Genomic DNA, 13232 nt, shown 5'->3' with positions numbered 1-13232 from the left:
AACTAAATTGAGAGAGGTTGTGATTCAGTTACAAAAATCTTTTGAAATCTTAATTAGACAATAATCACGAAATCTCTGTTGAGTTTGATACTTCAACTGATGAACTGGTTGGTTGGTTAGTTGTAACCCTCGACAATTAATGGTATTTCAATTTGTTAATAGAAAATTCTAGATCAAGTTGACACTAACATTATTTTAAAAATTCTTTACCATATTAACACTACATAATATGATTTTGTATCTTTTAACCTTTATATTGTTAGTGCATACATTCAGTTTCCCATCACCGTTCATTAATGTTTGTAAAAATTTCACACTATTTGTGTTAGATGATTTAAAAGATAATATATTTATTTATTAGTCACATGTACATCGAAACACACAGTGAAATGTGTCTTTTTGCGTTACTAAGAACGTGCTGGGGGGCAGCTCGCCAGTGTTGCCACTCTTCTGGCGCCAACATAGCATACCCACAGCTCCTAACCTGTACATCTTTGGAACATGGGAGAAAACCCACGCAGACACAGGGAGAATATACAAACTCCATACAGACAGCGGCGGGAATTGAACCTGGGTTGCTGGTGCTGTAATAGCATTATGCTAGCTGCTACAAGTCTTTAAAATAGTCCCAAGCCTGTAAAGGTCAATTGTTAAATTCATAAAGCTCTATAAACACATGTACCTTTTAGTCATAAAGTCATTGAAGTGTACACCATAAAGACAGGCCATTCAGCCCAACTTATCTACGCCAACAGTGAGCACCTGTCTGTGTTAATTTCATCTCCCACACTAAGTCCAAAGCCTTCTATGCCTAAGTGATTCAACTGCTCATCTAGATGTTTCTTTAATGCTGTCGGCGATTCAGCTTCAACCACTCTCTCAGCCAGTGCATTCCAGGTACTTCCCACTCTATGGGTCAAGGTCAACCCCTCATATCCCCTCTAAATCTTTTACCCCTTGCCCTAAACCTATGTCTTCTAGTTTTATCTACCTCTAATATGGGGAGAACTTTCCTGTAGTGTACCCTATTTATACCCCTCATAATTTTAAGTACTTCAGTCACATCCCTCTTAACCTCCTCCACTCCAGAGGGAACAGATCTAGCTTCGCTAGTCTCTCCAAGCTGCTCCATCCTGGCAAGTCTCCTCTGCATGCTCTCCAGTACTATCACATGCTTTCTACAGCAATAGTGACCAGAACTGTTTGTAATACACCAGCTGAGGTCTGACCAATGTTTTCTAAACTCGGAGGATGACTTTCCTACTTCTGTATTCAATGCTCCAATTAATGAAGGCCAGTATCCCATATGCCTTCATAACCATGTTACCACCTTCAAGGATCTATGGACTTGCACTCCAAGGTTCCTGTTTCTCAATACTTCCCAAGACCCTACCATTCATGACGTCCTTGCCTTAAAAGTACTCCCAAAATAGATCACCTCACATTTGTGTGGACTAGACACCATCTACCATTTTTCAGCACATTTTGCCAACACGTCGATATCTCTTTGCAGCCTAAGACTCACTCCCACCCTATCAACAACTTTTCCAATCTTCGTCTCATCCATGAACTTATTGATCATACCTCCCATATCCGCATTCAAGTCATTCACGCACATTATAACTGCAAGACTCCCAGCACCAATCTTGCAGAGCATCCCTAGTCACAGGAATCCTATTGCAACCTCCAAAGTGATTCCCTACCAACAATCCCTCTATTTGGTCAGCTACATTCCCAAGGTCCAGTAAAGCTCCTTCCCTCATAAGTCTATTTACAAACTGCGTCTAAAAGCTCTTCTGGACACAGCTCAAAAATTCCACCCCCTCTAAGCCTTTAATATTAAGGCAACCCCAGTTAATATTGACTATTCTATCTCCATCTTAAGCCCACGGACTCCCTCAGCTACTATCATTACACCTCCTGCAATCCTGCATCCCATCAGCACTCCCAGTTTCTCAGGTTTCATTGCACCTGTTCTGATAATGGGGTTTTCTTAGATGTCTTCTTTTTTTCTTAACCATGGCTACCCTCTCCATGATAGTCAAAGCTCTCACTCAATGTAAATGCACTATGTAATGAATTGACCTGTACAATCAGTATGCAAGACAAGTTTTTCACTGTACCCCGGAACAAGTGACAATAATAAACCAATACCCACATCTGTTCCATTCACCACACATCTCCTCTCCTTCTCTCCCTCTCCCTCTCTCCCCACCCACCCCCCCCACCGCAACAAAAGGGTTCCCCTTATCCTTACCTTCCACCCGAACAGTTCATCCTCCCCACGTTTTGGCACCTGCAACAAGTGACACTTCATCCCTGTCTCTCCTCAGCATTTCCAAGGGACCATTCTTTCAGTGATCCCCTGGTCCGTTCTCCCATTTACATTAACACTGCTAGAGTGGCCCTGAACCAATTACCTGTCACGTTCTACCTAGGCATGCTCCAGCCCTGGGGACTCAACACTGGAAGGAACAATTTCAGATAACCACCCTTTCAAGCTCATGGCAGAACTGGCCAGGTGTGATGAGAAACAAAAATCAGTAATACTATCTCAATTGTTCCTCTCTCCACAAATGCTGGGATTTTCTAACACTTTTCAGATTTGTGAAAACTATGTTTTGTATCCCACCATTTCAGTAATTTTCTCCATTCATATACACCTTCTCCAACCGGATTAACTGCCATTAACAAGCCTTCACCAATTTCCCTCGGCCAACACAGTCCACGTTGAATATTTTCTTTTAGTCTCCATCCTATCACTTGGCACTCAGCACCCTTCAACCACCTCTGCAAAATAAAACGTGCCTGCACTGATGAAAGGTCTTCAACCTGAAATGTTAATTATTGTTCTCTTCACAGACACTGCCTAATCTGCTCTTTCTGGCGTTTTCTATTTAAGTTGTAATTTAGTATTCTAAAATAAAGCTTACACTGCATGTTAGTTGTACTGAATAAAACATGATAATTGCGTGTGAATCACTGAGGGTGTACTCAGCAATTAATTTCCTGTTTTCTCAAAGCTATATTGACAATTTTCACTGATATTTCAGCTAAACATGCTTTTTGTTAAAAACAGAAATACACGATTTTGTTTAACATAACTGTAGATCAATAGATCAAATGTTCCTGTAAGGGTAAAAGTAAGGGGTAACAAATGTAGAGAAACCTGGGTATCAAGGGATATTGACGGTTGGATAAAGAGGAAAGAAAAGCATATGACTGGTATAGGGAACTAATAAGGAGGAGACCATCAAGAGTATAAATATTTCAACAAAATCCCTCTCTGATAAAAATAAAATGATCCTGAATGTTAGATTCTTTGATCAAGCTGCAGAAAAAGCATTTTCCAGTTAACTTCCTTTTACAGACATTGTGATCGACCTTCCCAATTGGCAATATGGAGAATGGAGACAACAAAGGGAATAATGCATGTCAGATTACTCTGCTGTTTTATTATACACAGTAGATGTCCTGCAGAGGTCTTGAAAAAGTAAGTGTACTTCAAAGAACACAGATCCAATAACTGATGTGAAAGAGACATTGGTACCTCATTAATCCAATTTGGAGAACACCTGACAAAAATAATTCCTACTCAAAAATTGTAATAGAGCAACAAGTGAAAAGATCTACAAATCTAACGTGGAATTGCAACCGTCCAACAGGAGACAAAACTCTATACAAAACTGCATGGGACTGATTTCTCTTGAATACATGGTGGAGGCTGCTGGGTAAAAGATACAGTACTATGATCACCTATCATACTATTCTTCCAGCAGATGTATCATTGACATGTCACTTTCTCATTCTCTCCAATGTGATAAAAGCTGGCATATGGACATGGCTTCCTTCTGTGCTGTAAATTGTTATGATTTGAATTTCTAAACATCTGCAATTAATGTTGGAATCCTCAATCATTTTTGACATGAAAATTGAGAATTATTCTTGTCAAATGCTCCAAATTCTGGAATTCCACTCATGTTCAACGAAGCAAAATTTGGTTTTAATTTCATAATTAAGGAAAATTTTACTTTTGTTGCCTATATTTTTGCATGTATTTTTGAACAGCTGCTTAAATACAACTGGAGGACAAGTTATGGTAACATTTATGAAAATCACCATGCCAAAAATCACCATAATTCCAAACAAACTCATTTCCCAACTCCTAGACCCAGGACTCTCCATCCCCCTCTGCAACTGGATCCTCGATTTCCTGACCAGCAGGCTGCAATCAGTAAGAATAGGCAACAACACCTCCTCCATGATTATCCTCAACACTGGTGCCCTACAATGCTGCATCCTCAGCCCCTTACTATATTCTGTATACACTCAACTACGTGGTCAAGTTCTGCTCTAACTCCATTTACAAGTTTGCAGATGACACCACTGTAGTAGGCCAGATCTCAAACAACGATGAGACGAAGGAGACGGAGAGCCTAGTGGTATGGTATCAAGACAGCAACTCCTCCCACAATGTCAGCAAAATGAAGGAGTTGGTCATCAATGTCAGGAAGCAGGGTGGAGTACACGCCCCTATCTGTATCAATGGTGCTGAGGTGAAGTTGGTTGAGAGCTTCAAGTTCCCAGGTGCAAACATCACCAACAATTTGTCCTGGTCCAGCCACATTGATGCTATGGCCAAGTAAGCACACCAATGCTTTTACTTCCTTAGAAGGCTAAGGAAATTTGGCATGTCTCTATTGACTCTTACAAATTTTCACAAAGGCACCATAGAAAACATTCTATCTGAATGCATCACAGCTTGGTATGGCAACTGTTCTGCCCAAGACTGCAAGAACTTGTGGAGAATTGTGAATGCAGCCCAGTCCATCACACAAACCAGCGTGCCCTCCACCGACTCCATCAACACCTCACTGACTTATGAAGGTGGCCAACAAAGTCAAGGACCCCTCCCACCTGTCATTCTTTCTTCTTCTCTCTTCCATCACGCAGAAGTTACAAAGCTTAGAAAGCACATACTACCAGATTCGAGGACAGCTTCAATCCCGTTGTCATCAGGCTCTTGAATGTACGAACCTCCCGTATGCCATAGATGAATTTGTGATCTCCCAATCTACCTCGTCGCAGCCACTGCACTTTGTTTACCTGCATTGCATTTTCTCTCTAGCTTTAGCACTATAGTCTGCATTCTGTTTTCTTTCTACTACCTTGATGTATTTATCTCTTGCATGATCTGCCTGGATGGCATACAAAAAAAAACTGTTTCTTGGTACATGTGATGATAATAAACCAATCAGAAGATAGCCATCTGGACCTTTAAGTTCAACCCACAACTTTATAGAATCCACAACTCAGTGATGCTGTTGACTAAAACATTGGTTTGAATTTTAGGGCTGCTTAAGACTCGTTTGCTTGTCTCTATTAGATGGAATTCTAAGACAGGCTGGTAGTTGAAAGGGGCAAAACTAGTTGCACCCTCTACCTGGCACAGAGTTGATGATGAATAAGAAGTATTTCTGCATCCTTCAGCAGGTTACAGCTTCACTGCTGCACGTTGAGCACTCTATATAAATGCTGAATTTGCTGATTTTTATATAGGTGAATGTTAGGGATGGCTTCAAAGTTACCCTTATCTACCCAGTGAAATGGGTAATTAAATATGCAAGGATGAATCTAGCTGAGGGCTCATTGTGCTTGGGTTGAACTTAAAGGTCCAGATGGCTATCTTCTGATTGGTTTATTATCATCACATGTACCGAGAAAGTTTTTTTTTGTATGCCATCCAGGCAGATCATGCAAGAAATAAATACATCAAGGTAGCAGAAAGAAAACAGAATGCAGACTATAGTGCTAAAGCTAGAGAGAAAATGCAATGCAGGTAAACAAAGTGCAGTGGCCGCGACGAGGTAGATTGGGAGATCACAAATTCATCTATGGCATACGGGAGGTCCGTACATACATAATTAACAGCCTGTCCTGGTCAAATCACGTAGAAGCCACAGCCAAGAAAGCTCACCAGTGCCTCTACTTCCTCAGGAGGCTAAAGGAATTTGGTTTGTCCCCTTGGACTCTCACTAACTTTTACAGATGCACCATAGAAAGCATCCTATCTGGATGTATCACAGCTTGGTACGGCAACTGCTCCGCCCAGGACAGCAAGAAACTGCAGAGAATTGTGGACACAGCCCAGCGCATCACGGACACCAGCCTCCCCTCCTTGGACTCTGTCTTTACCTCTCGTTGTCTTGGTGAAGCAGCCGGCATAATCAAAGACCCCACCCACCCGCGATATTCTCTCTTCTCTCCTCTTCCATCAGGTAGAAGATACAGGAGCCTGAGGGCACGTACCACCAGACTTAAGGACAGCTTCTACCCCACTGTGATAAGACTATTGAACGGTTCCCTTATACAATGAGATGGACTATGACCTCACGATCTACCTTGTTGTGACCTTGCACCTTATTGCGCTGCACTTTCTCTGTAGCTGTGACACTTTACTCTGTACTGTTATTGTTTTTACCTGTACTACATCAATGCACTCTGTACTGACTCAATGTAACTGCACTGTGTAATGAATTGACCTGTATGATTGGTTTGTAAGACAAGCTTTTCACTGTACCTCTGTACTAGTGACACTAATAAACCAATACCAAAACAGCCTTTTATATTTGAATAAGGCAAGTTCAGTGGAGTAGGGAATACGCACAGCCAGCTCCATTGGTTAAATCCAGGTGAATATTATATGATTAGCTGCTGAAAGGACAAGCTTATCACAGAGCAAGAATACAGCATGTAAACAAGCAAGGAACTGTGTAGCTCTCCAAGAAGATTGAAGAAATGTTAGTTAATAGGAATGAGAATGTGGCAAAATTAGAGTGGGTGAATTCAACGCCTAATCAAGGTATCAAAGTAAAAAGGGGGAAGATGGATTGATTCAAGGTGGACAAAAAGAGACAAAAGCAGTCAGGCTTTGCACGTACTGGCAATCAGAAAATTTGCTTTCAAAAGCCATGGTCCCACTGGGGGTCATGAGGCCCTGCATTTGTCCAAATTACCCATAAATGATCATCTTTATTTCAATTATGGTAAAATAAAATCAATTTTTAAAATTGCAAATCATTGGGGGGTGGGAAGAAACAGCACAATGCAATTGGATTTCCAGGCAGCAATGCCTTATGTGCTTCATATCTAAGCTCAAGTCTCGATCTATAGCACCATCTTGTGGCCAAGCATCGCAGCATCCAATCCTGTCATAGCTAACCTAAGTAAATTTTAATTTGTTCATCATAGATCTCAGTTAACCAAGGGGGAGGGGGGTGGGGGCGGGAAGAGAAGGGGTGTGGGGGGGAAGAAATAAAAGAAAGAGTATGATAGTGAAAGAGGATTCATTGGTTAGGGGGCAGACTGGAGATTGTGTGAACAAGATAGAGACTCCCAGATGGTGTGCTTCCTTCCAGGTGCCAGGGTCAGGGACGTCTCGGATCAAGTGCACAGTATTCTTAAGGTGGTACACATTGGCACTAACAACAAAGGTAAGATAAGGGATGAGATCCTGAAGCGCGAGTATTGGGAGTTAGGAATGAAGCTAAAAAGCAGGACCTCAAGAATAGTAATCTCTGGATTGCTGATTGTGCCACGCACCAGGGAGGGAAAGGAGGATAAGGCAGATAAATGAGTGGCTGAAGAGTTGATGCAGGGGTCAGGGGTTTAGACTTGTAGACCACTGGGATCTCTTCTGGGGTAGATACGACCTGTACAGAAGGGACGGGTTACACTTGAACTCAAGAGGGACCGTCCTTGCGGACAGATTTCCTAGAGCTGTTGGGGAGGGTTTAAACTAGGTTGGCAGGGGGATGGGAACCAGAGTGTTAGATTAGTTGATGGATCAGTTGGTGTAGAAGTAGATGTGATGTGTACAAAGAATGTGAGGAAGGAGAGACAGGGGATAGGGCATAAATGCAGTCAGTTAGATGGGTTGAAATGTGTTTAATGTGAGAAGCATTAAGAATAAGGGTGATGAACTTAGAGCACGGATCAGTACATGGAATCATGATGTTGTGGCCATTACAGAAACTTGGCTGTTGCAAGGGCAGGAGTGGCTGCTTGAGGTTCCAGGATTTAGATGTTTCAAAAGAGATAGGGAGATGGTAGAATGGGTAGGGGGTGGCATTACTAATTAGGGATAGCATCACAGCTGTAGGAAGGGAGGACATCATAGAGGGATTGTCTATTGTGTCAGTGTGGGTGGGTGTCCGAAACAGGAAGGGAGCAATCATTTTATTCAGAGTATTCTATAGGTCCCCAACTAGCCACCGGGACACTGAGGAGCAGATAAGTAGGCAGATTTTAGAAAGGTACAAAAATAACAGAGTTGTTGTCATGGGTGACTTCAACTTTCCTAATATTGATTGGTACCTCCTTAGTGCAAAAGGTTTAGATGGAGCAGAATTTGTTAGATGTGTACAGGAAGGATTCCTGACATAGTATGTTGACAGGCCGACTAGAGGAGAGAGCATGCTGGATCTGGAACTAGGCAATGAATCTGGTCAGGTGACAGACCTCTGTGGGCGAGCATTTCGGGGATAGTGACCACAACTCCCTGACCTTTAGCATAGCCATGGACAAGGACAGGAGCAGACATTACTGAAAGTATTTAATTGGGGGAGAGCAAATTACGATGGTATTAGTCAGGAACTTGGGAGTGTAAATTGGGAACAGATATTCTCTTGTAACTGCACTGCGGAAATGTGGAGATTGTTTAGGGGCCACTTGCAAGGGGTTCTAGATAGGTTTGTCGCACTGAGATAAGGATGGGAGGGTAAAGGAACCATCATTAACAAGAAAGGTGGAAGGTTTAGTCAAGAGGAATAAGGAAGCTTATTTAAGGTTTCGGAAGCAAAAGTCAGTCAGGGCTCTTGAGAATTATAAGGTAGCCAGGAAGGAACTTCAGAAGGGACTTAGGAGAGCTGGAAGGGGGCATGAGAAGGCCTTGGCAAGTAGGGTTAAGGAAAACCCTAAGGTGCTCTACACATATGTGAAGAACAAGAGGATGACTTGGGTGAGGGTCAGACCACTCAGGGATAAGGGGGTGGGGTGGGGGGGGGAGGGAATGTGTCTGGAGGCAAAGGAGGTAGGGGATGTTCTAAACGAATACGTTGCTTCAGTGTTCATTGAAGGGAGGGACTTAGACAAAGGGGAGGTTAGTATAGAACAGGCAAATGTGTTGGAGCACGTTGAGGTTAAGAAAGAAGCAACGTTGGAGCTACTAAAAAGCTTAAGGATGGATAAGTCCCTGGGGTCGGATAGGATATACCCCAGGGTACTATGGGAAGCGAGGGAAGAGATTGCTGGAGTGCTAATGATCTTGGAGTCCTCCCTGGCCACAGGAGCGGTACTGGAGGATGGCAAATGCTGTTCCATTGTTCAATAAGGTAAAAGGGATAATCCTGGGAATTATAGACCAGTTAGTCTTATGTCTGTGGTGGGCAAGCTATTGGATACTTAGGGACAAGATTTATGAGCATTTGGAGATGCATAGTCTTATAAGGGATAGACAACATGGCTTTGTGATGGGAAGGTTGTGCCTCATGAGCCTAATTAAGAGTTTTTCAAGGAAGTGACAAGACAGATTGATGAAAGTAGAGTGGTGGATGTGATATATATGGATTTTAGCAAGGCATTTGACAAGGTTCCCCATGGTAGGCTAATCCAGAAGGTCATGAGATATGGGATCCATGGAAAATTGGCTGAGTGGATTCAGAATTTGCTTGCCCACAAGAAGGCAGGGGGTGGTTGTTGAAGGGGAGTATTCGTCTTGGAGGTCAGTGACTAGTAGTGTTCCGCAGGGATCTGTTCTGGGACCCCTGCTCTTTGTGATTTTTATAAATGACTTGGATAAAGAAGTGGAAGGATGGGTTGGTAAGTTTACAGATGACAGGAATGTTGGTGGTGTAGTAGATAGTGCAAAAAGGTTGTCATAGGTTGCAACGGGACATTGACAGGATGTAGAGCTGAGCAGAGAAGTGGCAGATGGAGCTCAATCTGGAGAAGTAGGAAGTGATACACTATGGAAGATCTAACTTTAAGGCAGAGTATATGGTTGATGACAGGATTCTTAGCAGTGTGGAGGAACAGAGAGATCTTGGGGTTCTAGTACGTATATCCTTTGAAGTTGCCACGCAAGTTGATAGGGCAGTTAAAAAGGCGTATATAGTGTGCTGGCCTTCATTAGCTGGGGGATTGAGTTCAAGAGCAGAGAGGTAATGTTGCAGCTCTATAAGACCCTGGTTAGACCACATCTGGAATATTGTGTTCAGTTCTGGTTGCCACACTCTAGGAAGGATGTGGAAGCTTTGGAGAGGGTGCAGAGGAGATTTACATGAATGCTGCCTGGATTGGAGAACACATCTTATAAGGAGAGGTTGAGCAAATTAGGGCTTTGCTCCTTGGAGAGATGGAGGATGAGAGGAGATTTGATAGAAGTATATAAGGTTATTACAGGCATAAACAGAGTGGACAGCCAGCATCTTTTCCTCAAGGCGGTAATGGCCAATACTAGAGGTCACCCGTTTAAGGTGTGTGGAGGAAAGTTCAGGGGGCGATGTCAGAGTGGTGGGTGCCTGGATGCACTGCTGGAGGAAGGGGGGTGCTAGGGGCCAATACGATAGGGTCATTTAAGAGACTCTTAGATAGGCACACGGCTGAAAGAAAAATAGAGGGTTATTGGAGGTGAAGTAGAGAGGGGGAATAGAATATGGATAATGTTTATATAGGTTGGCACAACATCGTGGGCCAGAGGGCTTGTACGTTGTTGTACTGTTCTATGTTCTATGATATTCCTTATGCAATCAAGGAGCAGCAATGTTTATTTCTCAATTGACTTGTGGCATCACAATCACTAACAAAAGGCAAAAAAATTACAGTTTAGGAGGTAGAATTTTTCTTTGATAATGTCCAATGGAAGCGTAACAAGAAAACCTAGACATACTCTGCCCATTTTGTAAAAGACTCCATGTAACAAGATCTAGGGATCTTAAGATATTACAGCCCCTTTGAAATTGCAAGTAATTCATCACATTCACTCAAAACTATTAAAAGGTAGAAATTGAAGCCAAGTATCTATACTATCCAAATGCAGCCTTTACATTTATAGTCAATAACATACTTGGCTTTTACAACGTTTTGACAATTTACCAAATTACATTTTCTCATGATCCCTTTCTATCTCAGTATTTCGCTAGCTAGTTAATAAAAACCTGTTAACCTGCTATTATTTGGCATTGTTTTAATTAAGTGATTCCTACCTTACTAAGGCATTTCTGTTCTATTGGATTAAAAAGGAATTCTTCTGGTGCTTTTCATCTTTGCATTTTCATTGGTATGGAAAGAGGGGTTTTGATGAAAAAGAAAAAAAAATGCTATTATTCATAACAAAGCTAAATAATCATACAATTTTAATCATGGGGGGGCAGAGCATTCAATTATAATTATCTCGATTTCCATATTAAAATTATCTTGAATCAATTCTGCACATTTCATAAAAGCATCATTGACTCTTAAACAAATGACCAAGTATTTTCATCGGCAACCACACAAGATCATGTTCAATTCTAAAGTGCTTTTTTAAAAAATTTCATAACTGGTCAGTTAAGATCATGTTCCAGACTTCACAGATGTAGAAGGGATAAGGAGCAAAAGAAGCTTGCACTTTTTTGGGTAATTTTTTCTTTAGACTAATTGACAGACAAGAGGAACCAAAGCTTTAAACTGTTAACCATGAAGAGGGGCCTCAGAGCCATAGAGTTATACAGGATGGAAACAGGGCCTTCTATCCAACCCGTTTGTGCCGACCAAGTTGTCTGAGTTAGTCCCATTTGTCTGCGTATGGTCCATATCCCTCTGAACTTTTTCTTTCCATGTAACTGTCCAAATGCCTTTCAAGCGTCGTAATTGTACCCATCTCTACCAATTCCCTTGGCAGTTCATTCCATTTTCTCACAACCCTCTGTGTGGAACTCAGGTTCCTTTTAAATCTTTGAGGAACTCAGCAGGCCAGGCAGCATCTATGGAGGGAAATGAACAGATGATGTTTTGGGTGGAGACCCTTCATCAGGTCTGGAAAGGAAGATGGCAGAAGCCAGAATAAAAGGGTAGGGGTAGGAGCACGAGTCCCAGGTGAAAAGGGGAAGGTAGGTAGGTGGGGGGGGGGGGGTGAAAACACAGAAGGGCTGAAGGTGGAATCTGATAGGAGAGGACAGTATACCATGGAATAAAGGGAGAGGTGGGCAGGTCATGAGGGTGGGGGAGGGGAAAGAAGCAGTCTAGGAACCACAGGAATGAAGGAAAAAACAAGGGGGAGGGGGGATGAAAACAGTAGGGAGTGGTTACTGGAAAAATTCCTTCTTCTTCTGCCCTTTGCCTCTTCCACCTATCACCTCCCAGCTTCTCACACTAACTTGGTCTCTAAGTGGTTGCAATGGTTATACAGTTCCAAGCCCAGCCCAATCTGACCCAGTAAAGCTAATAACTTAGTACACAATTGATAAGTTGTTTCAATTTCAAAATCATGCACAAAATGTAGCACAAGCACACAATGCTGGACTCTTGATCTTTGACTTTGCACCCAAGATCACTGGAAAAGCAGACCACTGAACTGGATTCAGCATTAAAAAGTTGGGTAAAGCTGTTTTTCTAACAACCTGCTTGCATTGTGCAAGTACTTTTACCTGCACACTAACGATGGGTATAACAAAAGGTCAACCTCACTTTTCATCAATATTTTAACAGTATCAGAAAGGATGCAATTGTGCTGGAGAGGGTGCAGAGGAGATTCACCAGGATGTTGCCTGGGTTGGTGGACTTTACTTAAAAGGAGAGATAGGATAAACTGGGCTTGTTTTCTCTGGAGAAAGGAGGCCAAGGGATGACCTGAAAGAGGTATATCAAATTTTAAGAGGCATGGGTAGGGTAGATAATCAGAATCTTTTTCCCTTGATAGGGAAGCCAAAAAGATAACAATATTTAAAGTGAGAGGAAGGAATTTTAAAGGGGATTTGTGGGGAAGGTTTTTCCACAGTGGTTGATATCTGGAATTTGCTGCTGGAGGTGGTGGTGGAAGCAGATACAATCACTTCATTTAAGAGGCATTCAGACAGGCACTTGAATGGGCAAGGCATAGAAGGATATGGATCTAATGCAGACAAATGGTGTAGATGGGCAAACGGTCAGCATGGATGTGGTGGGCCAAAGTTTCTGTGCTGTACAATTCTGTA

The sequence above is a fragment of the Pristis pectinata genome, chromosome 13, assembly GCF_009764475.1.
Source record: "Pristis pectinata isolate sPriPec2 chromosome 13, sPriPec2.1.pri, whole genome shotgun sequence".
Lineage (NCBI taxonomy): Eukaryota > Metazoa > Chordata > Chondrichthyes > Rhinopristiformes > Pristidae > Pristis > Pristis pectinata.
Note: the sequence above shows the minus strand (reverse complement) of the source record.